The 21,483-nt window shown below is 49.1% G+C and overlaps 1 long non-coding RNA gene across 1 annotated transcript; it reads left to right on the forward strand.

Moving 5' to 3' along the window:
- The first annotated feature begins 489 nt into the window (after positions 1-489).
- Positions 490-7,778, forward strand: LOC110339842. The gene is made up of 3 exons (XR_005878503.1): positions 490-888; positions 2,907-2,966; positions 6,990-7,778. It is a non-coding gene; the product is annotated as an uncharacterized LOC110339842 (long non-coding RNA).
- The last annotated feature ends 13,705 nt before the right edge of the window (positions 7,779-21,483 follow it).

Consider the following 21,483-nt stretch of genomic DNA (forward strand, 5'->3'; position numbering starts at 1 on the left):
CACAACGGTGGCGTGGGTTAAGGCTTTGAGCCTACAGGCTATGCTGAGATGGGCCTGGAAGGTGAGGAGAGACTGAGTAAAAGTGGTCCCTATAGGGGGGTTCTAGGTAGATTCATAAAAGCATTGGTTATCAGAATGTATCATAGAGATGAACGAGTGATTGTCAGAAGCATGTGCATTGAGCTGAGGGGTTGAAGGGAGGCAATGGCTCCTAAGTCAAGACTGTGGGAAGAAGGGCTGGAGAAGCATTTGGTGGTTTAAGAGTGTTAGTGCTCAGGCATCTGCACTGGCCTGCCCTTGGGGTTCTGAGAGGACACGCCCTCAGCTGCTGCCACTAAGAGCACCACCTGAGCACATTCACTGTGTTCCCTTTAAAAGGGCCCTGCCCACCTCCCATCCTTTTCCTTCTCTCCCTCACTCTGTTCCTCTCTCTCTCTCTCTCTCTCTCTCTCTCTCTCTCTCTCTCTCTCTCTCTCTCTCTCTCTCTCTCTCTCTCTCTCTCTCTCTGCTTCTTTTTTCTTCTGCTACTCCTGTCCAAGATGCCTGTCTCCCCTTCCCCTTTCCCCTTTTTATGATCCATTTCCCTTAATAAAAAAACAAATACAAAAAAAAGCAACAGCAATAACAACACCCTCCACTTGAACTCTGTCGCATGGCATTTTTCTCTCTCAGGCCGCTTTTTCTTTTCTTTTCTTTTCTTTTCTTTTTTTAATTACAACAGAGAGCCTGACTACTCTTTCGGAGGACCCAGGTTTGTATCCCAGCACCCACACGACGGCTCGCACCCATCTGAAACCTAACCCAAGAGAATCCAATGCCTTCTCCTGGCTCTGTGGGCACTGAATATATGTGGGGCACAGACGTGTACTCAAGCAAGCGTTCATACAGGTAAGGTGAGATAAAATAAAACCTCATAAAAAATTGTGGAAAGATTAAGGGGTGAGTGGAGTAGGCTGAGGCACGCCTGAAGATCATTAACAGGAAAAGGGCAGGAAGAGGCTTGGTTGATCACTACGGTTTTACGGGTGAGTGTGTCCAGGTAGATGGAGAGGCTGGGGTTTCCAGGGAGTGCCGGGTTTGGGTGGACAAGCTGCTCCAACAGTTGGAGGGGAAGGAAGAGCTCCATAACATACAGGGAGGTGAAGGGGTTTCCAGGGAGTGCCGGGTTTGGGTGGACAAGCTGCTCCAACAGTTGGAGGGGAAGGAAGAGCTCCATAACATACAGGGAGGTGAGCAAAGTTTGTGTGAGCATCCAGCTGTTTGAGTAGGGCAAGGATGAAGCATAGGACTCATGGGGGTGTGGCTCTTCTGCTGTGCCTGGAGCCGTTAGGCACACAGAAGTCGGCCACCCGCTCATGAGTGGAAATGGGCTGAGCTTCAGAGGTTCCCTGGGGACAGCCCTGGGGGTGGAGGTAAGGAGAAAAGGCAGAGGAGGCCAAAGTCAAGTGAGAGCTTTTGAGTTTGGTCAGGTATTGTTTTCTAGAAGTGTGTTTGCCTGCTTCACCTTACCTGTGGATCCAACTTGGTAGGGAAATATCAGCTTCATGCTCAGGGAAGCGGTTGCCCGGGGTGGCCTTAGAAATGAAGGTAGTGCCTTTATCAGACTGCTAGGAGGCCAGAGCAGGAAAATGCAGTGAGGTGGAGCTGAGTGACCTCTTGTGCCCTCTGGTGATGGGAGAGGGGATTGTCAGTGAAGGGGGTGTTGTGATAAGACGCCAGAACAATTTATAGAAGAAAGCATTTTATTGGAGTTTACAGTTTTAGGTCAGAGTCCGTGACCATCATGACGGGGAGCATGGCAGCAAGAGGGTGGAGTAACACTGCAGCAGTAGCTGAGAGTTTACATTTTGATCCGTAATTAGGAGACAAAGAACGGGAGGGTTGTGGGGGCACATTTGGAATGGTAAGTCTTCTGAAATTTCAAGTCCCACCCCCAGTGAAACACCTCCCACAAGACCACACCTCCCAGTCCTTCCCAAACATGTCCACCAACGGGAGCTCAAGTATTCAAATATGTGAGCCTATTGGGGGCAGCGTTTTTCATTCAAACCACAGCAGGGGTTATAGATCAATAGTATGAAAAATGTAGTATGGGAGGGTAGGAGAGAAGGCAGTGGTGGCTAATGAGTTTGTGTGGATTGTGGAAAGAGAAAATAGTGATTGGCTGGGAGAGCATAAGGTTAGAGTCTTGGGGGGGGGCAGATGTACAGATGATCCAAAGTCTGTAAGGCTTGAGGAACAACACTGGCTTACCATGTCTAGTTCTTGTGGCAGGTTTGTCATCTCAAAGGGAGAGTTGCTGTACAGCTGACAAAGGAGTCCAGGGTGAGGTTTTGAGTGGATTGAACAAAAGGTGAAAGGCATTGGGGGATCTGGGGCTGGACAGTCAAGAGGCTTCCTTGAGCTTGGCCAATGAGAGCAGGATGGGTTGGGAGGTGCAGAGAGGGCTTCTCTGGAGATCAGATAGGTGAGTTTTGTAAGAATCCTGAAACCGGGGATCCAGATAGTGAAGTAATCTTGGAGTCCCAGGAAGGAGAGGAGGTCCCCTTCCGGAAGTTTTGGGGGAGTGAACGGCTCTTAATAGGGTCTTTGTGAGGAAACAGCCTGTGAGTGAGGGGAGAAGGACTCAGCTAGGGAACTTTGGAGGTCACTGGTTGTGCTTTGGAGAAGGAGACGCAGCCGAGGAGAAACTTAATGAACTGGGTGGTGTGCAATAATACGAGCTGTTGGAAGAATTCACATTTTAAAGGAGTGTACTGTGGCCACATTGAACAATGGAGAGGGGGGAACCTGGAATTGACTGGTAGAGTCTAAGATTTAGGACTCAGTGACCGGTAGTGCAACAACTCCCAATTCTTTAAGGCAGGGAGACTAACAACAACTTACTTGTCTGGTTATTTTGACAGGAAAAAGTTTGTCCAAATAGTTGGGAGCCGTCTCCGAACTCATGAGGCAGGACCATCCAGGTAAGCTGGGAAAGTGATGTAACAGTTGGGACCAGTCCAGGTGAAAGAGATGAGGCCATGGCAGGCAGGGTCTGAGGGTAGAGTCAAGAAGGACATAGAAGGAAGTAGAGAGCAGAACATGGGAGAGGAAGGTGTAGGAGTTGTGAGCATAGGATGCCTGGGGATAACAAGGAATAAATGAGTCTGTGGTCTTGGGACAAGGAGTTAGGCTTGCAAATTGCAAGGATAGAATGCAGACCGTAGGGGTTAGTGGTTGGAGAAGGGTGGGGACAACCTCGGGAAGACAGAGAAAGGTAAAAGGAGCAAAGCTGTTATGGGGTGAAGTCTCTGAGCCAGAGAATTTAGGGAAGTATCGGGCAATATGGGTCAGCCAGAAATGATCACGTCAAAGGCTAGCCAAGCATATTGCATAACGCTAGTCACATAGGTTTTGGGTGTGAGGGTATCCTTCCTGTCCATCATCACAGAGAGAAAGAGAACAGCAGGAGGCGTCCTGAATATTCTGTCAAGACTGAATAAGCAGCCCTCATATCCAGTAAGAACGAAACAGACTTGCCAGCAGCTACGTAGCATAATGATGCAGTTACTAAAGCAGAGACAGGTGACCAGTGGGCCTCAGGGCTCATGAGTCTTCTGTTGCTAAACCCCAATGCCCAGCCAAGCCTGAGTCAGGAGTCTGGGACCTGCTGGGGTGGTAGAGTTGGAGCACGTCCCTTACCGGGTGCCATCTGACTGGCAATGTCCTTCTTACCCACAAATGGGACAGAGGCATGGAGGCAGCCTGGGTCTGGGGTAGGCACTTGCTCAGTGGTCTTGTTGGCCTCATTTGAAGCAGACCTCACACTGACCCATTTCCCATCCCCTCAGACTAGAACCCTGTGAAAGGGCCACTTCCTGCATCTGGCGCTTGGCCTGGTCCTTTTAAACTTTTTGTTCCTATGTTTAAAGACCTTGAAGGCTGTTTTAACTGCGTCCCATTGAGGGTTCTGAGGGCCATCGTCGAGTTTTTGGAGCTTTAATCTCATATCTGTGGCCAGTTGTGATGTAAAGAGCGGGCATAAGTACAATCGCCCCTCGTCTGAGTCAGCCGACGGGTCGGCATGTTGGCCACGGCCTCTTAAAGACAAAAGGGAAATGGAGATGGGTCTTCTTTTGGTCCGTGACTGATCACTCTGAGTTTTGTTCATAATTGACAGCTTTAAGGGCTGCCTTTTCCATACCTACCAGGAAGCAAGCGACCTTATGAGCCCCTTTTTTAGAGATCACAGAGGTGGCCTGATAGCTCCAGTTAGGGTCAGCCAGGGAGTGTCAATCACCGCGACAAGACTGCGGTCCTGATCCTGAGTGTGGAGGGTGTCTACACAGGCCCGGGCTACCAACCAAAGGTACTCATAGTTCTCAGAGGAGAGAGAGGGTAAAAGGGGGACACAGGCAGACAAAAGGGGGACACAGATGTCACATCATGTCAACCTAAAGGATGGGCAAGCTGCTAGGATCCCTTTCAGTGGGTAGAGGGTCAGGAGCACTGGAGGCTAAAACTTTTCCGATCTGGGGAACATCTACGGGGGGGCGGGGGGGGGGAGAACCTGAATGTGCGTAGGGTCTTGAAGTCTGGCTACTTCTCTCAGAGGGGGACAGTCTGAGGAGGCTGGGGGGGGGCAAAGAGGGAGAAATGTGGGCATATGCAGGCATGGGATCAGCTTTAAAGAGGGAAAAGAGGATGGGTTTGGATTAGGGAGGTTGGGTCACAGAGGGACGGTGAAGGAGGGATTTAACAGGGGCCGTGACAGCTCATCAGCAGGGTTGAAGTCAGAAGAGATGTCTGGGCGGATCTGGTTGTGAACCTGTGACTGTGTTAGGCTGGGTTGGAGCAAGGAGGTTCACGGAGGTGTATCACCTGAAAGGCAGAACGGGGTTGGCATAAAGGTAATGGAGACAAGCAAGGTTTGGATGGGTGGGATGTCAGACTGTCTCTCCTGTGAGAGGAAGCCTTTGAGAGCTCTGGGGGCAAGTGGCGACCACCGGCCAGAGGATGCTGAGGGCCGGAAAGGTCGAGACACTTTGTTTGAGAGGTATTTGTCCCACTGTGAGTTGAAAACATATGGAGGAGGCACCCCCAGAGGGCTGCCTCATGGAGTTTTCTTTTTTTTAAAAAGATTTTCAGTTAATTAAGCAGAGGAGTCAGGGCAGATTCTCCGAAGACAGACAGGACAAAAGGGAGGGATGTCCCCATCACCTGATGGTCTTCCTGGGAAAAGAGATCTCCACCCAGGCACATCGATAACTACCTCTGAGGCTATGGGGGAGACTCACTCAGCTCCAGGTTCATCTGATAGACAGAGGAAGACAAAGAGAAACTCCACAAGGGAAGAGATCTGACTCAGTCCATGGTACACAAGTCAGTGCTGTGTGTCAGGAAAGCAATGGAGAAGGTCACTGCTGGAGTCACTCGAGGAAGAGAAAGGGAGGGAGACAAGTCAGAATGGGTATGGGAAGAAGGGGGCATGCTGGGAAGGGTTTACGTTGAGAGACTTGATCCCTGACTCTTGGTTTTCTTGGTACCAAGAGTATTAGACCCTTGGTGGGAGGCCCTGGTGAGAAGGAACAGCTTGACAATGGCACAGGCTTATTAGGGAGACGCACCTGCATGGGGGGACTCTAGGGCTCCTGCCCCACTTACAAGCTGGGGTAATTACAAGTCTGGAAATGTAACCGTGGTATCGGGGTGGTGAGACATTTGCAGTTAGCCATTGCTAGCCTTACTGGAGAGCTGGGATCACTGTTGGACCACTGTTTTCTACTGAATGCTTTAGCCGGAAGGCGGTTGTGGGGGTCACGGTATCTGCTACAGTGGCCAACAGGAGAATAGAATGGCAGAAGCAGAGCCAGAAGCATCCATAACCTGGAAGATTATTTTTCCACAGAAGAGCTTTTCAGTGTGATTCCCCACCACCACCAAAGCTGCTTAGATGGCAGCCCCAGACCCGAAATAAAGCCATGTAATTGCCACCAGCCTTTGAAGATGGCTAGCTGGGTGGAGGACCCTTCCAGGGAACAGTAGTACACCAACCCCTGGACATCCATCTAAGCTGGCCCAGAAGGGTCATTTCTTTACATTTGTAGTGCTTGCATTTTGCTTGCTGAGATTAAGAAGCCGGCTCACAGCTCCAACCATTCACAACACAGGTCTCAAATGTCTCACCTGCCAGTGTCCCCCAGCACCAGGGCCAAGTGAGTGATTCTCACCAGACTCCTGGTAGGGAAACTAAGGCTCCAAGAGGAGATGAGGCTGAGGAAATATCACAGAATGAATCCTCAGCTACCTTGAGTCTGAGATCCTCAGTACTCACCAAGCCCTTGGGCCCCTGAATCAGGGGTGCAAAGAGACCCCAGTGCTACATGGAGGCAGGTTATAACCATGCTAGCAGACAAGGATTGTCACCAGCACACTCCTAGGAATAGGAGGCACAGGTTCTTAAGGATCACACACACAGGCACGCATGCACATACACACACACACACACACACACATACACACACACCAATAATGAGATGGAAGGAAGCCACACGACTCAAACCCCCGCCCCCACTGTCCCCTGTAGCTGCGTGTCCACTGCCCCCCCTTGCACCTTCCCTGCTACACCGTCATTCAATCATCTTTCCCACTCACTTCGTCTCTTCCATTTTTATCTTACGCCGCCTGTGAAAATTGGTGTGAAATAAAAAGGCAACTCTGCCTACAGATGTAATCAATTGATTTGGCAGGTAGCCTGCAGATGCCTAGGAAGAGGGGAACCCATTGTCGATGCAGACAATCCCCTCCTCCTCCTCTTCCTTCCCCCACTTCCTCCCTCCCTGCCTCTCTGGCACCCTCCTTTGTTGCCTTCTTCTTTTCAGCCTCTCTCTGGTCTCCCTGTTACTTTTTGCTTTGTATTTAGTAGGAGTAATCCCGACCAGGGCCCTCCCCTCCTATATTTCTTCTCACTGTTGTGCGTGAGAAGTGATAGGTGTCTTTCTTCCCAGGTGTTCTCTAAGACGCTGGAAGAGACTCAGAATTTCCTGGGACCTTACCAATCATCCCGAGAAAGCCAGACCAGGCACAACTTCTTGAAGCATCCCAGCTTCCCATCCAGAGAAAGGATGACTGCCCTTTACTGACATGAAGATGGGCTGTTCCCTCTACATTCAGGGGAGGAAAAACCAACCTAAGCAGGACAATTTTATACAATCATCCTGAGTATCCACTGAGGATGGTCCATACAGTGTTTATATGTCATTGCTCATTCCCTCACATACTCAGGAGCAAGTCCCTTGCAAACCAATGCTCACACCCTTTGTGTGCAACATTCAGGATCTTATTTGCCAGCTCTGATTCCTTCAGACCCTTATGAACTATGTCCAAGTCCTTATGTACTAATGTTCAAGTGCTTTGTCAACCAGTGCTCAAGTATGTTCTGTACCAAAGTTGAAGTAATTTAGTACCAATGTCTAAACCCCTTATGCACCAGTGTTCAAATCAATTATGTAATAAGTTTAAGTCCTTTGTGTATCAGTGCTCAAGTCACTACCACAGGAATGTCCAAGTCCTTCTTGTAATGATGCTCTAATCATTATGTAAGAATACTCACATCTGGCCAGGCGGTGGTGGCACACGCCTTTAATCCCAGCACTCGGGAGGCAGAGGCAGGCGGATCTCTGTGAGTTCGAGGCCGGGCTGGACCGACAGCCTCCAAAACAATACAGAAAAACCCTGTCTTGTAAAACAAAACAAAACAAAAAAGAATACATCTATTATGTACCAATGCTCAAGTTCCTTATGTACCAATGCTCAAGTCCATTATGTACCAATGCTCAAGTCCATTATGTACCAATGCTCAAGTTCCTTATGTACCAATGCTCAAGATCATTATGTACCAATGCTGAAGTCAACTATGTACCAATGCTCAAGTCAACTATGTACCAATGCTCAAGTCAACTATGTACCAATGCTCAAGTCCCTTACTTACCAATGCTCAAATCCATTATGTACCAATGCTCAAGTCCATTATGTGCCAATGCTCAAGTCCATTATGTACCAATGCCCAAGCCCATTATGTACCAATGTCCAAGCCCATTATGTACCAGTGTTCAAATATCTTATGTGCCATGTTCAAGTCACTTACATTCCAATCTCAAGTCCAAGTCCCTTGTGTAAAAAGGTATGGGATTTGCATGGAACCTACACACATCCTTGGGTATTCTTTAAATCTTCTACAGGTTATTTATAATGCCCATCCCAATGTCAGTCTATGCGAAACATTGTAGTACTGCATTGTTTAGGAAGTGGCGAGTGAAATAATGTCAACATTTATGGTACAGCTGTCTTTTTCCTAAATATTTTGAAATCACATTTGTTCAAATTTAGGACACAGAATCAGTGGACATAATTATCTGGCCGCGTTTTTACTCACTAATTTACTTATTATTTATAACTCAGGCACCAAAAATATAGAAACAAACAAACAAAAAACAGCCACATATGTTGCCTGGCACATAGTTGGTGCTCAATCAGTGGTGGCCTCTGCCAGGTTTTCTCCTGAAAGTCTCTTATAGAACAATGAAGTTATTTATACTCAACCAATGTTGTTCTATTCATTCTAAAGGTGATATAGACCACCTATAAGTGTCCTTTTATTAGTCATTGCTATTGTTCTGGCCAGGAATGGATGATGGGGAACAAGCATGTTCGTCCTTATCTAATCTAAACTCCAAGATCATCACTAAACACAAGCAAATGTGTAATTGAAGCATGGGGTGAGGACTACAAAGGACTTAATCCAGGAAGGGGTAGGGGTGGCAGCTGTAGGGGTGACATCTTGAAGGAGCAGCATCCTATCTGTGGTTCTAAAACTGGTCCCCTCCTGAGCAGTTGCACCAGCATCAGTACCGCCTAGAAATGTGTAGCCCTGAGAGCCGGTGCCCCCTTGGGTTTGCCTCAGGCAGCGTAGGAGGTGAAGGGAGAAGGTTCTTTATTCCTTCTGTGCCTTTTGATGCTTACAGAAATTTTCTGTCTGCATATATTATTTTTGTCTTTTTTCAGAAGCCAACCTGGAGCAGCTCAACAATGAGATTAGAAGATTTTTTTTTCCTTCTCTGCTTGGCAAGTTCCTGAATTTTATGAAATATAAACAGTCAAATTTTTATAGTCAGTATTTATCAAATACCATTACGTATCAGGTACACCAATGGGTGGCTTCACTATCCCCACTCGTTCAACAAATGTGTACTGAGAGCCTTCCCTGTGCGGGCCTGGGGTGGAGATGAGAAGAGAGAAGCATGCCTGAGGGAACTGCCATTCCAGGGATGGGCACCAGCAGAACCAGCTCATACCCCTGCTGAACAGACCCCTGTGATCTCAGCGCCCGTGAAGTTGAGGCAGGAGGACTGTGAACTCCAGCCACACCGGGCTACATAGAAAAAGCCACCTCTCACCACCAAACAACATAGTGAGCAACAACAAGTCAGACCCCGTGTCCTAGGGAAAGTAAGATGTCCTGGGGTGTGCTGGTTTGGAGACTCCCAAGGAGAAGACAGTTGGAAAGGCTGGAAGGGAAGGAAGGAATTGCTACAGGTGGACAAGGGGCGAGGGGAGGTGAGAGAGGAAGAAGTGAGTCCTAGGCAGGCGCTGGCCACGAGCAGGTGTGCTGGGAAGGCCAAGGAAGGGGACAGGGCTGAGGAAGAGCTGGTGGGCTTGCGTTTCGCATTGAGTGACTTGGAACCGGTAGGCAACAGAGTAGAATCCGGAGGTCCAAAGGGGGTCCCACGCTCGGGAGGGGGGCAGGGCCGAGGGAGAGCAGTAATCTAGACTGAGGGATATGTTGTTAGCACAGCGGAAGATGGCAGGAGCTGGGCTGTTGCGGAGCCATATCAAGACAGCCATACTCTGGTCAGCTTCTAGTCTAGGAGCCAGTAAGATTGTTGTCACAGTGGTCTGGCAGAACAGATGTGGGCTCCATGGTGACACTGGTATTTTTCACATAAGCATTGACATTTATGGAGATGTCAAAGAGCAAGGTAGATGGAGGCTTCCTAGGAGAAACACCTTGCTGACTAAGATCCCTTTTGGACAAGTGAAACATGAGATGCCCCCGTGTGACTTTTTTTTAAACCTTGTTTAAAAAGAGGTTATATTGGTAAAATTATTTTCAAGATTTTGTTTTTACTTTTACTTTGTGTGTGTATGTGGGCAGAGGGTGGCCGCGGAGGCCGGAAGAAGGCACAGGATCCCCTGTGGTTGAAGTTACAAGCAATTGTGAGCCATCCCATGTGGGTGCTGGGATTCAAAAGTCCTCTGGAAGAGCGCCTAGCACTCTTAACCACCAAGTCACCTCTGCAGTCCCTTAATGTTCACTACTGACTAGATTTGGACTCACCTGGGAGACACGCCTCTGCGTGTGTCTGAGAGGGCATTTGCAGACGGAGGGGAACCCAGCGTCAATGTGGGTAGCACCACCACACGACCCAGGTTCCCCCGAAAGAGTAAGCCACACACCGTCAGCACCATCGCCTCTCTAAATTCCTGCTGGTCCAGCTGCCTCAAGCTGTCACCGCAATGGCTTCCCTGCCGCCATGGACTGTCCCCTCAACCTGCAAGTCACAACAAACCCTTCCTTCCTTAGATAGCTTTTGCCAGGTCACATCAAGGAAAGAAGTGACGAGGACACGGTGTTCATGGACCACTTGAGGTGCAGGCTGGCAGAGAGGATTGGCTGTGGGGAAGAAGCAGCCCTCGTACTAGGGCCTCACAGGCTCTTGGGTTCTCAGCCTCTTGGGCTCCTGACTGAAAAGCACCTCCACAATGGTAGGGCCTGAGAACGGCTTGGTGAACCAGTCTGGAGTACTGGAGCCAAAATCTCCCATTTAGGGACACCCTTATGCTGTCGGAAGAGGCCTGGCCTGCCTCCAGGATCCGTCCACCCTCACCCCGAGACTCCAGGACTGGAAGAAGTCTGGGATGCACTGTCCTTGGTGCCACCAGGGCAGGACCAACGGGAGATGGCGGAGAATTGATCACTGTGGTCCCCGTCACAGGACACGTGACAGAGTGCATTCACTGCCACTGCCACCTCTCAGCCCTCTCAGTGGAGACATCAAGCAGGCACAATGCAAAGCCCAAGCTAGAGATAAAAGTTTAAAGAGTCCTGGGCTTCTAAATGGTGTTTAAAGGCACGGAATGGATGGGCGTGTGCAGAGCTGGCGGACACGCCTTGGAAGGACTGAGTCCCGAGCCTCTCCTGAATCTGAAGATTGGGGGGACAAGTGAAGCCAGCAACACAGATAGGATAGGAAGAGGCGACCCAGGAGCCTCTGAGGTCCTGGAGGTCAAGTAAGGAGATTATTTTCAGGAAGAGAGGGGAAGGCCTTTCAGAGCACACACACACACACACACACACACACACACACGCACACACAGGCAACCATCCCGCAAGGCCTTTGTGAACATCTATATGATCACTTTTGGTATGCCTTCCTGTGGTGGGGATGCTGGGGTGTATGGCACAAACCCCCACTCAGGGGCGCAAGCATACTTTACTTGCTTGGATTGCTGGCTTCCGGTATCCCAGGTTCCACCCTCTCCACAGGGACAGCCTGCGTTCAGGGAGTGTTTTGTATGGCCTACTTACTGTCATTAGGGATGTCTCAAAAGAGCCATCTTCTGTAATCAGTCAGGAGCCGAAGCCACCAAAATAAAGGAAGGGATGCTTCTCTTTGAGACTCCACAGGATGCTTTTGTGAGAAATGGGAAAGTCCTAGGTTCCCCAGCCATTCTGCTGTGACCCATTTCCCCCTCTCCGGGTACTCCTAATCTCAATTTTCTGGCTGCTTTTTCTCTCCTCGGGGCACTTATCTCCTTCCAACCTATAATTTCCTCCCTTGCGTGCCTGCTATTTCGTGTCCGTTTCTCTTCTTTTTCTAGACTGTTCACTCCATCAGGGCAGGGATATTTATTTGTTTGGTTCATTGATGTGGCCCACCCTTGGTAAGTGCCTTCAAATATTGACTGAATGAATTCACAGGCAAATCAGCCCTACCAAACTCCATCCCTACCCCACCCCCATTAACAGAATAAATGGACCAGAGCCGCACAGGTGGCCCAGGTGGGTTACCTAATGATGGCTAAGTCTCAGCGTCTGAGAGCATGTTTGTTTTAGGGCCCTGGTCTCCTCATCTGCAAGGTGAGAGCCCAGTGAGTGATGGTCGCAGGAGTGACCTCCAAGACTGCCTGCAATGCTGGGCCTGAGGCTGACCCTGGGGTTCAACCTGAGCCTAAGGACCTGTTTCATTCAAGAGAATCATTAGCATCTACACCTCAGCGGAGAGAAGGGGTGAACCCACAGAACCCCCAAGGAGGAAGCTACCAGAGGCTCACAGTGGGTGTGTGGAAGGCTCCTTCTAGAAGCATCAGGCAGGCAGGACTAGAGGGGCAATCAGATGGTCTCAGTCCTGTGAGGGCTCCATCTATAGGGAACAATAAGGACGGGGGAGCCTGGAAACTGCTCAGCGGCGCCATCCAGCTAACCGGGCACAGGCTGAAGCCTCGGTGTGAGGCACACGGAACAAAACCAGCGTCAGCTTCAGAGAAGGCCTGCTGGAGCAGGGGAGACCTTAGCCCTGGATACTGCTTTAAACAAACAAACAAAACATTATTATAGGCTGCACAGAAAGCAAGAGAATGCAGTCACCCTTCCACACTCAGGGACATCCTACACAGGCTTGTCCTGAAGAGCCTAACTCCATTTCCCAGCCATGTGACTACGGCCCAGTTACAAAGCCATCTTGAGGCTCACCATCGTTGCCTGTAAAATGAGAACAGAGTGAGATTATGTATATGCAGTTATCTGTGAGTCCTAGGACAGTGCTTCCCAGACTTCATTTCACAAGCGAGGGAAATGTCCAACTCTCTGTCATGGAGGATATTCAAATACAAACAGGCAATGCTATGCCCATTGTCCCTATGACATCATCAGATGTTTGACATGTTCATTGTCTCTATGACATCATCAGATGTTGACATGTCCATTGTCTCTATGACATCATCAGATGTTTGACATGTCCATTGTCTCTATGACATCATCAGATGTTTGACATGTCCATTGTCTCTATGACATCATCAGATGTTGACATGTCCATTGTCTCTATGACATCATCAGATGTTTGACAACCCCCAAAGGAAAGGCAGCTCTTTCCATTCAGAGAGGTAATAACTCCTTGGGGAAATGACCTAATAGGGAAAAGTCATTGACCTGGCTTCACTTTTCCAAAGATGAAAGAAATGAAGGAAAAGTTTTATGTGAATGATGTGGGGTTGAATCTCTTGAGAAAGAGGGACTAGCAAGATGGCTCAACGATTAAAAGCACTTGCTATGCAAACCTGAGGATCCAAGTTTGATTCCCAGAATCCACAGTGGAAGGATAAAACTGTCTTTCTCCACACCCCTGCCGCGTGCAAGCCCACACTCAGCACACACACACACACACACACACTTTAAAAAATGTTTGAAAGACCTTGAGAAGGAGGCTGCAGGGGGTGGGGAGTCTAGAACTTCCAACTCTGCAGGGGTGAGACCTCAGGTCTCCACCCACCTGTTCTCCTCTCAGATGTTCCCACAGAGCAGTTTCTTTCTCCTGGGAAGAGTGACAAGTGGGACCTAGTGAAGAGCCACAGCAGCCACATCTGGTGCTCACACAGCATGGCGTCCTGGGTGTTGCAGAACCTCTCTCTGCTGCCTACGACAGCCCTTCAAGGAAGGAGCCATTTTCATCTTGGATCCACAACTCAGGAACACCCACAAACGGGGTCACCCCACAAACGGGGTCACCCACTTCTTCCGCTCTTACAAGCATCAGGCAGCAGAGCCAGCTGCCCACTCAGCCCACCTGCTTGCAAAGGTGTGCAAGCAGCTGCTGTGGAGTGGCCTCGAGGCACGGGAGCAGGTGGCCCTGTGAGGACTGAGGTGAGTCCATCCCCGAGCCTCCTTCCCTGGCCCTGGGGCTCAGAGTGAAGCTGTGGTGTGTTAATCACTTTTGTGTGTGTGTGTGTGTGTGTGTGTGTGTGTGTGTGATAGGACCCGTGACAGAAACAGCTTAATAAAGGATTCATTTGGGCTCACAGCTTTAGGGGACATCAGCCCATCATGGCAGAGAAGGCGTGGTGGCTGGCGCAGCGCCATCCCCAGCAGTGGGAGCTCAAAGGGGCCACTCCTCACATCTTGGCACAACAAGAAGTAGAGAACAGGAGGGATGTAGGCCAGGCTACAGTCCTTAAAGGGCCGGCAGCAATCCACTTCCCCCGGCTGGGACCTGGCTGGGAAATGGGTGTTGAAACAGATCTAAATCATAAGGTGCTCTTCAATACAGTGTGACCAAGTCCCCAACCACTGGAACATGGAGAAGTGGCCTTATTTGGAAAAAGGGGGACTCAGACATAAAGTTGATGAGATGTCATGGATTGAGGGAAGGCCCTAAATCCCCAAAGGGTGTTCCACACACACAGGCACACACACACACACAGGCACACACACACACACACACACACACACACAAGCATGCCCGTATGTACACACCTGTAAGGCCCTCGCGGAGGCCAGAGGAAGGTGTTGGATGTCTTTCCATTGCTCTCCCTCCTCACTACCCTGAGACAGGGTCTCTCGCCAGCAGCTCCTGGATCCCTCTGTCTCCACCTCCTCCATGTTGAATTTACAGGCTTTTTATGTGGGAGCTTGGGATTTGAACTCAGGCCTTAGTGCTCTTAGCTGTCCAGCCAGCTCCCCAGACCCCTGGCGAGTGTCCTTACAAGACATAGCAGGGGTGAACACGCAGACCAAGGAGGAGGCCCAGTGGAGGCAGAGGCAGAGAGTAGAGTACTGTGTCTCCAAGCCAAGGAATGACAGCAATGGGGGAAACTGGAAGAGGTGTGAGTGGGAGTCCTCCGTGGGAGACCTCCGTGGGGGTCCTCCGTGGGAGTCCTCCATGGCAGTCCTCCGTGGCAGACCTCCGTGGCAGTCCTCCGTGGGAGACCTCCGTGGGACCCAGCCCTCCGTGGCAGTCCTCCGTGGGGAGACCTCCGTGGCAGTCCTCCGTGGCAGTCCTACGTGGCAGTCCTACGTGGGAGCCTCCTGCAGGAACCAACCCTGCCTGAACCTTGATGTTTCACTCTGAGCAAACACAGAGGAACACAGCTCTGTGGCTTCAAGCCACCAGCTAGCCCCACTCTCCTCCTGGCCCAGGAAACTCAAGCACCCTCTCCCACTGTTTGCTGGCCATCTCCCAAGCCCCCACCCTGGAGAGAACCTAAGGACTCTGCTTCCTCCCCTCGCCCCTCTCACCTTCCCCCCTTCCTCACACCCATCTCCCATGGAACCCATCATCAACAGGCGAAATGAAACGGTGAGATCCCCATGGTAACCGCTCTGATGCCAGAACCCAGGATTAGGACGCCGGATCCACCAGAGACCTCTGGGAGGTGGGGGGGGAGTCCCAGCTCTGAGTGAGAAAACACTTGGGGCAACACCCCCTGCAGCATCGCTGTTATTTGCATGGTGAATGAGCAGACACAGGAGAGATGGCTGAAAGAAAAGGCCCAGGAAGTCTCTACTTTAGGGACCTGTGTTAGCCCTGGTATGGCGGGACGAAGAGCTCCACCTCCCTAGGTTTCTTCCAGAAGGGGTGGCCCTCTCTGGTTTCTGTGGCCTAAGCTCCTTCGACTCCCCCTACAAGTCCTTTTGCTGGGCCCTGGATGTCAGGGCCTTCCTCCCTAGCATGGCCTCTGCAGAAGCTTCTAGAAGCCACAACCGCCTATGTAGCATAGCGCCCCCTGCCGGCCTCCAGGTTGGCCCTGGGCCTCTCAGCTCCGCCTCCTCCTTCCTCCCTTGATCAGTGGCCGAATGCTTCAGCTGCTAGCGTCCCTCTCCACCCGTCTGTCATCTGTTTGCCACCACTACTCACCCTCAAAGTCAATCCTGAATCAACGTGTCCATTCACTCCAGGTCATCCCAGCCTCCTGAAGCATGAGCTCCAACAAACCTCTTTTCGCATGCTTTGCCCAGTCCTGGTTCCTCTGTTGTAGAAGCAGAAGATGGACTAAGACACGTTGCCTGCCCCCTACTCCACCCTCCACAGAGGGATGTGTCCAGGAGAGCTGCAGATCCACAGTCCAGTGTTTTCTGCCATCTGTTTGTTGAGGCTCTTGAGGGCTGCCTGGGCAGGAGTGGGGCTGGCCCGTCTGTCTCTATCCGGCACTGTGCAGGGTTACCTTACATGTAAAGTAATGATGAAGCTGGCTGGTGATGCCTCCTGACGGAACCAAATTTGACTCCCATAATGGCCTGAGAAAAGGTCATGGCCTGAGACTCTGTATTGCTCTGTCACAGAAATTAAAGGGAGAGAGTTTGGCACAATAAAAGGCTGTCTGCTTGGTGGCCTGCTCACCCTGGCCAGCTTCTTCCTGCTCTCTTTGCTGATAACGTGGATAAGGATCCTCTCAGCGTGGCCCGCATGATAAATTGGCTCTCCCGCCTCACAGGCAAACCTCGGAAGACAGTTGTCCCTCCAACCTCTACATCGCTCAGCTTGGGATGAAAATAGCCAAGGGGGCTCAGGGGTCTTGTGGAAGAGTGTCTGTCCACCAGCTTTCTCCCTCATTCTGATCTCAAAGGACAAAAATAGAAAATACCTCAAGGGCTAACAGTGTGCTAAATGGTTCCCGGTGGAGACAGGAGAGGTGTAGTGTGTATTCTTTTTTTAAAATTCACCCCCTCTCCCCCAGATCTTCCCATCACTGCCCTCCCCTCTCATCCCACCCAACTTGAGATTTCTCCTTTTTCTTCTTCCTCCTCCCCTCCTCCCCCTCCCTCTTCCTCCTCCTCCCCCCCCCCTCCTACTCTTCGTTCTTTCTCCACCAAGTCCAGCTTATGTTGCCCAGCTAGTCTCGAAAGTTGGGCCTGTCCTGATGTATGGTCAACCTACCAAGGGTCACATCATTAAAGAAAACTGACCCTTCCTCTTCCAGTAGCTAACAAATGCCAATAGTTCCTCCTCTACTGGGGATTTTGTGTCCACCATGCTCTCCTCCGTGCTGGCGTTGTTGTCTGGCTTCAGCTTATGTGGGTCCTGTACACGCTGTCACACTCTCCATGAGTTTGTACACGCATCTGTCCTGTTGTGTCTGGAAAATACTGCCTCTTTAATGCTACCAACCAGCCCTGGCTTTTAAACTCTTTCCACTTCCTCTTCTTTGAAGATCCCCGAGTCTTGGGGAAAGGGTATGAAATGAATGTCTCGTTTAGTGCTGAGCACTACACAGTTCTCTGCACATTGACCAGTTTTTTTTTTGGGGGGGAGAGGCATGTCTCTGTGTTAATTACCATCTATGACAAGAAGTTTCTATGATGGCAGTTGAGAGATGCTCTGATCTGTGAATCTGACAATAAGTCTTTGGGAGTCATTTTAATAGAGTGTCCATGAATTTGAATGTTTCTGCTACATGTTTTACTTTTGCATTTTTTTTCAAAGTAAAGGAAAATTAAGCCTGCTCTCAATGGGCGAGCCCTGCCTGTTTGAAAGACCTTAGCTTCATCTTGGCGCAGGCTGACACACAGGCAGGGCAGACACATGCTGCTGAGCTGCAGATGGATATGGAACCAGGCTACAGAAGAACTTGGACCAAGACAGCCGAAGACTTGAAAGAGAGAGATGATCCTCCCAGCCCCAGCATTACTTAAGCTGCTATTGCATGGAGTTCACTGGGGTACAGGCAGAATATTTCTTGGCAGCATCTCAAATCTCTCCTTCATTCTTTACTTAGAATGCAGGGTTTGATTTGGCAGTGCACTCGGGGTTTTTCTGCATACATCTGAATTTCATACAGAAGCCCAGTCTGTGGAAGGCACTGCCACACTGTCAAACCACACTGTATCCTTCTCTTCTGGGATGACCTGGCGAGAGTTGCTGTCCTGTGGGAAGGAGATGAAGATCTTTCCAGTGCCAGTGGTGGCTGTTGAGTAAAACAGAGAGGATGAATGGTAAGAGAAGACCCCATCAAGGCAATGTCCTGGGAATGGAAGATGCCACCTCTAGTGATGGGCTGTGGGAACACACTCTCTAGAGCAGGGAATCACAGAGCAGAAAGCAGTCACCTGGGTTCTGCAGCCCAGGCCCCCCAGCCGTGCCCCCACTCTTGTCTAATCCCAACATCTAAGATAGAGATTGGCTCTGGAGAAGATGAGTGGGTCACCTTGAGGAAGTAACCATTCAAAACTGTCAGAGGCAGTCTGGAAAAAAACTGTCACAGTCCTTGCGTCCCTGGTACCTGAGAATCTCAGCTCCAAGTGACAGCTAAACCCAGGGCTGTGCTGTTTTCAGTCAAGTCTTGGCAAGATGCCTCCGGATATTACAGTCCTAGCAGGAGTATACAAACGGCCAAGCGGGCAAGAAGAAAGCCAGCATCTGTGGCTCTGTGTCTTCGTTCAGAGAAGACGTTTTTTCTGATTATTTCCAAAGCCATGAGCCATAGTATGTGAAATCATAATGTGTTTCCCCCCTCACTTTTTTATTATAAGAAATGGCCACCATACACAAATAAACAGAGAGCACAACAAACCCCTGGGTACTTGTCATGTGACCCCCACTGTTACATCATTCTTCCTCCCGGTTGACACCCTTCCATTTCATTACCTCGTAGCTTTAGACAAAGTGTTCTGACATTGGGATCCACAAATCTTCATGCTCCGGGTCTGACAGATGGATAGATTCCTATCAATCAATCAATCCTTTATTGTAATATAGAATATATCTCCACTGTCTGGAGTGTTGCTCCAAGGAAAAGTGTTTCCCTTTCATTGGGTAACCCTTAGTCTGTTATATGTGAGTTGTGTGTGCGTGTGTTTTATTATACATGATATATGCATATACACACATGTGTGTGATATGCATTATATATCCTGTTATAAATGAGTCCGTTATATACCACAGACTCATCCTACCTGCTGTATAATAAGATCCGTTTGTACAGAACCACACATGTCAATCCCAGCTCCCACCCCTCCTCCCTTGTCCCTCCACCAGTCCTCCCAGCCCCCCACTCAATCCCCACATCATTCCCCAGGGAGGGTGAGGCCCTCCTTGGGGGATCTCCAAAGTCTGTCATCTCATCCAGGGCAGGAACTAGGCCCTTCCCCGTGTGTCCAGGCTGAGAGAGCATCCCTCTATTTGGAATGGGCTCCCAAAGATCATTCATACACCATGGTAAACACTGATCTACTACCCAAGGCCCCAGTGATTTCTGTGGCCTCCTCACTGGCACTACATTCATGGAGTCTGGATCAGTCCCCTGTTGGCCTCTCAGCCATCAGTCTGGGATTCAAGAGCTCCCCCTTATCCAGTCATCATCATGTTCTTGAACCCTTTGCTCATCACTCCTCCATCTCTGTCACTAGGTTCCAGGAGTTCAGTTCAGTGTTTAGCTTCCATCAGTCCCTTGATAAAGGTTCTAGGATGGCATATAGGGTAGTCATCGACCCTATCATCAAGGAGGGGCTATTAGTGTAGTCTCTCCACTATTTCTTAGTTTGCCAGTTGGTGTTATCCTTGTAGATCTCTGGAAATCTCACTAGTGTCAGCTCTCTCCTCAAGCCTATAATGACTCAATCTATTATGGTATCTCTCATTCTGCTCTCCTCTATTCTTACCTTGACTCAATCTTCCTGCTCCCCCATGCCTTCTTCGCCCCTCCTCTTATCCTCCTCTGTTTTCCTTGGTTCCCTCTCCCCTCCCCCCGATGTTCCCAATGTGCTCAGGAGATCTTGCCTCATTCCACTTCTCTGGGGTATCATGCATCTCTTTTGGGAACCTCCTTGTTTCCCAGACTTACTAGCACTGGGATTATAGGCTGACACTCCCCTGATCCATGTCTAAAATCCATATATGAGTGAGTACATACCATGTTTATCTTTTTGTGTCTGGGTTACCTCACTCAGGATGGTTTCTTCTAGTGCCATCCAACATCCTGTACTTTCATGAGTAATGCGTGCAACTTTTTTTTTCCTCCATATCCTTGTCAGCATTCGGCATGGTCAGCCTTTCCTTTTCAGCCTTCTAGTGGGTATGGCTGTGTGGTGGACTGCATTGTTAGTTCTAATTTACATTTATCTGGTAACTATAAAATGTGGATTTGGACATTTATACTGGCCATTCACAAATTTCTTTTTGTATGACGTGTCTTGGAATCTGTTTTCTCTTCGTACCCAAACACCCCTGGTCTCATTATCGCATTGCAGACGTTGGAATGTGTGGTGACACATTCCAAACACAAGTCCTCCATCCAATGGGCATTCTGCTCAAATTTCCTCCCAGGACATGGCTTGCTATTCCATTTTCCTAATCAGATTGTTGGATGTGTTTTTAATTTTGAAGAACTCTAATTTGTAATTGTTTTATTTTACAGTTATTACTTTTCAGTTCCTGTCTAGAAAAATCCTTACCATCTCTAAATTGCAAATCCTCTTTCTTTTATTTCCCTAAAAGCCTTTTAACATTAGTTTTTAGTACCTGAGTCCACCACGTACCTCATAATAATTTCCATGTGCCGAGTGGGTCTTCTTTCATTCCCATGCGGATGCCTCTTGTTCTAACAATGTTTGTTAAGATTTTTTCCTTCCCTGTTCAAATGTTTTGGCATCCTTGTCAAAGCCCAACTGATCGTAGGACTGTAAATCTATTTCTAGCCTCACTCTTCTGTCTCGGTCACCAATCTGTCTGTTATGACGGTAACACCTCACTGCTTCAGTGACTTCATGGTGTGTCTTGAGGTTAGGAAATGCACCTCTTCGTGTTTTTCCTAGATTGGTTGGTTACTGTAACCATGTGTACTTTGGTTTGCCATCCTTAAATGTCTTTGCTTTTTAAGATGTAGAACCCTGGCTCGTCTTCAACTCCCCATACTCCTGCCTCAGTCCCCCGAGTGCTATGATTATAAGTATAGGCAGTCACCTACAAGCCAAGAAGCAAGTTCACTGGAACTCATCTGTGCCTAGCTCCACACAAATTTGAGAAACATATTCCAAAATTCTTTTTAAAAACTTTAAAAATTATTTTTAACTATTTAAAAATTTTTAAATTATACTTATTCATTTGTGTGTGTGTGTGTGTGTGTGTGTGTGTGTGTGTATGGGCACGTATGAGCGCACATATATCATGGGTAGAGGACAACTTTCGGGAGTCAATCCTTTTCCTCCACAATGTGGGTTCCAGGAATTGAACTCACATCATCAGGCTTGGCCACAGACGCCTCTATCCCCTGAGCCATCTCAGTGGCCCCCAATTTCATTTCCTTTTTACTTAAGTCTAAGGGGAATTTTTAGAAGGACTGAACTGACACTATGATGAAAAGATAATATACATCTCCATAACACTGGAGTCACGCAATTCTTGAGCGTGACGTAGCTCTTTATTTATTTATGAAATAATAGTAATTATTATTTCC

The sequence above is a fragment of the Mesocricetus auratus genome, unplaced genomic scaffold (genome assembly GCF_017639785.1).
Source record: "Mesocricetus auratus isolate SY011 unplaced genomic scaffold, BCM_Maur_2.0 Super-Scaffold_100007, whole genome shotgun sequence".
NCBI lineage: Eukaryota > Metazoa > Chordata > Mammalia > Rodentia > Cricetidae > Mesocricetus > Mesocricetus auratus.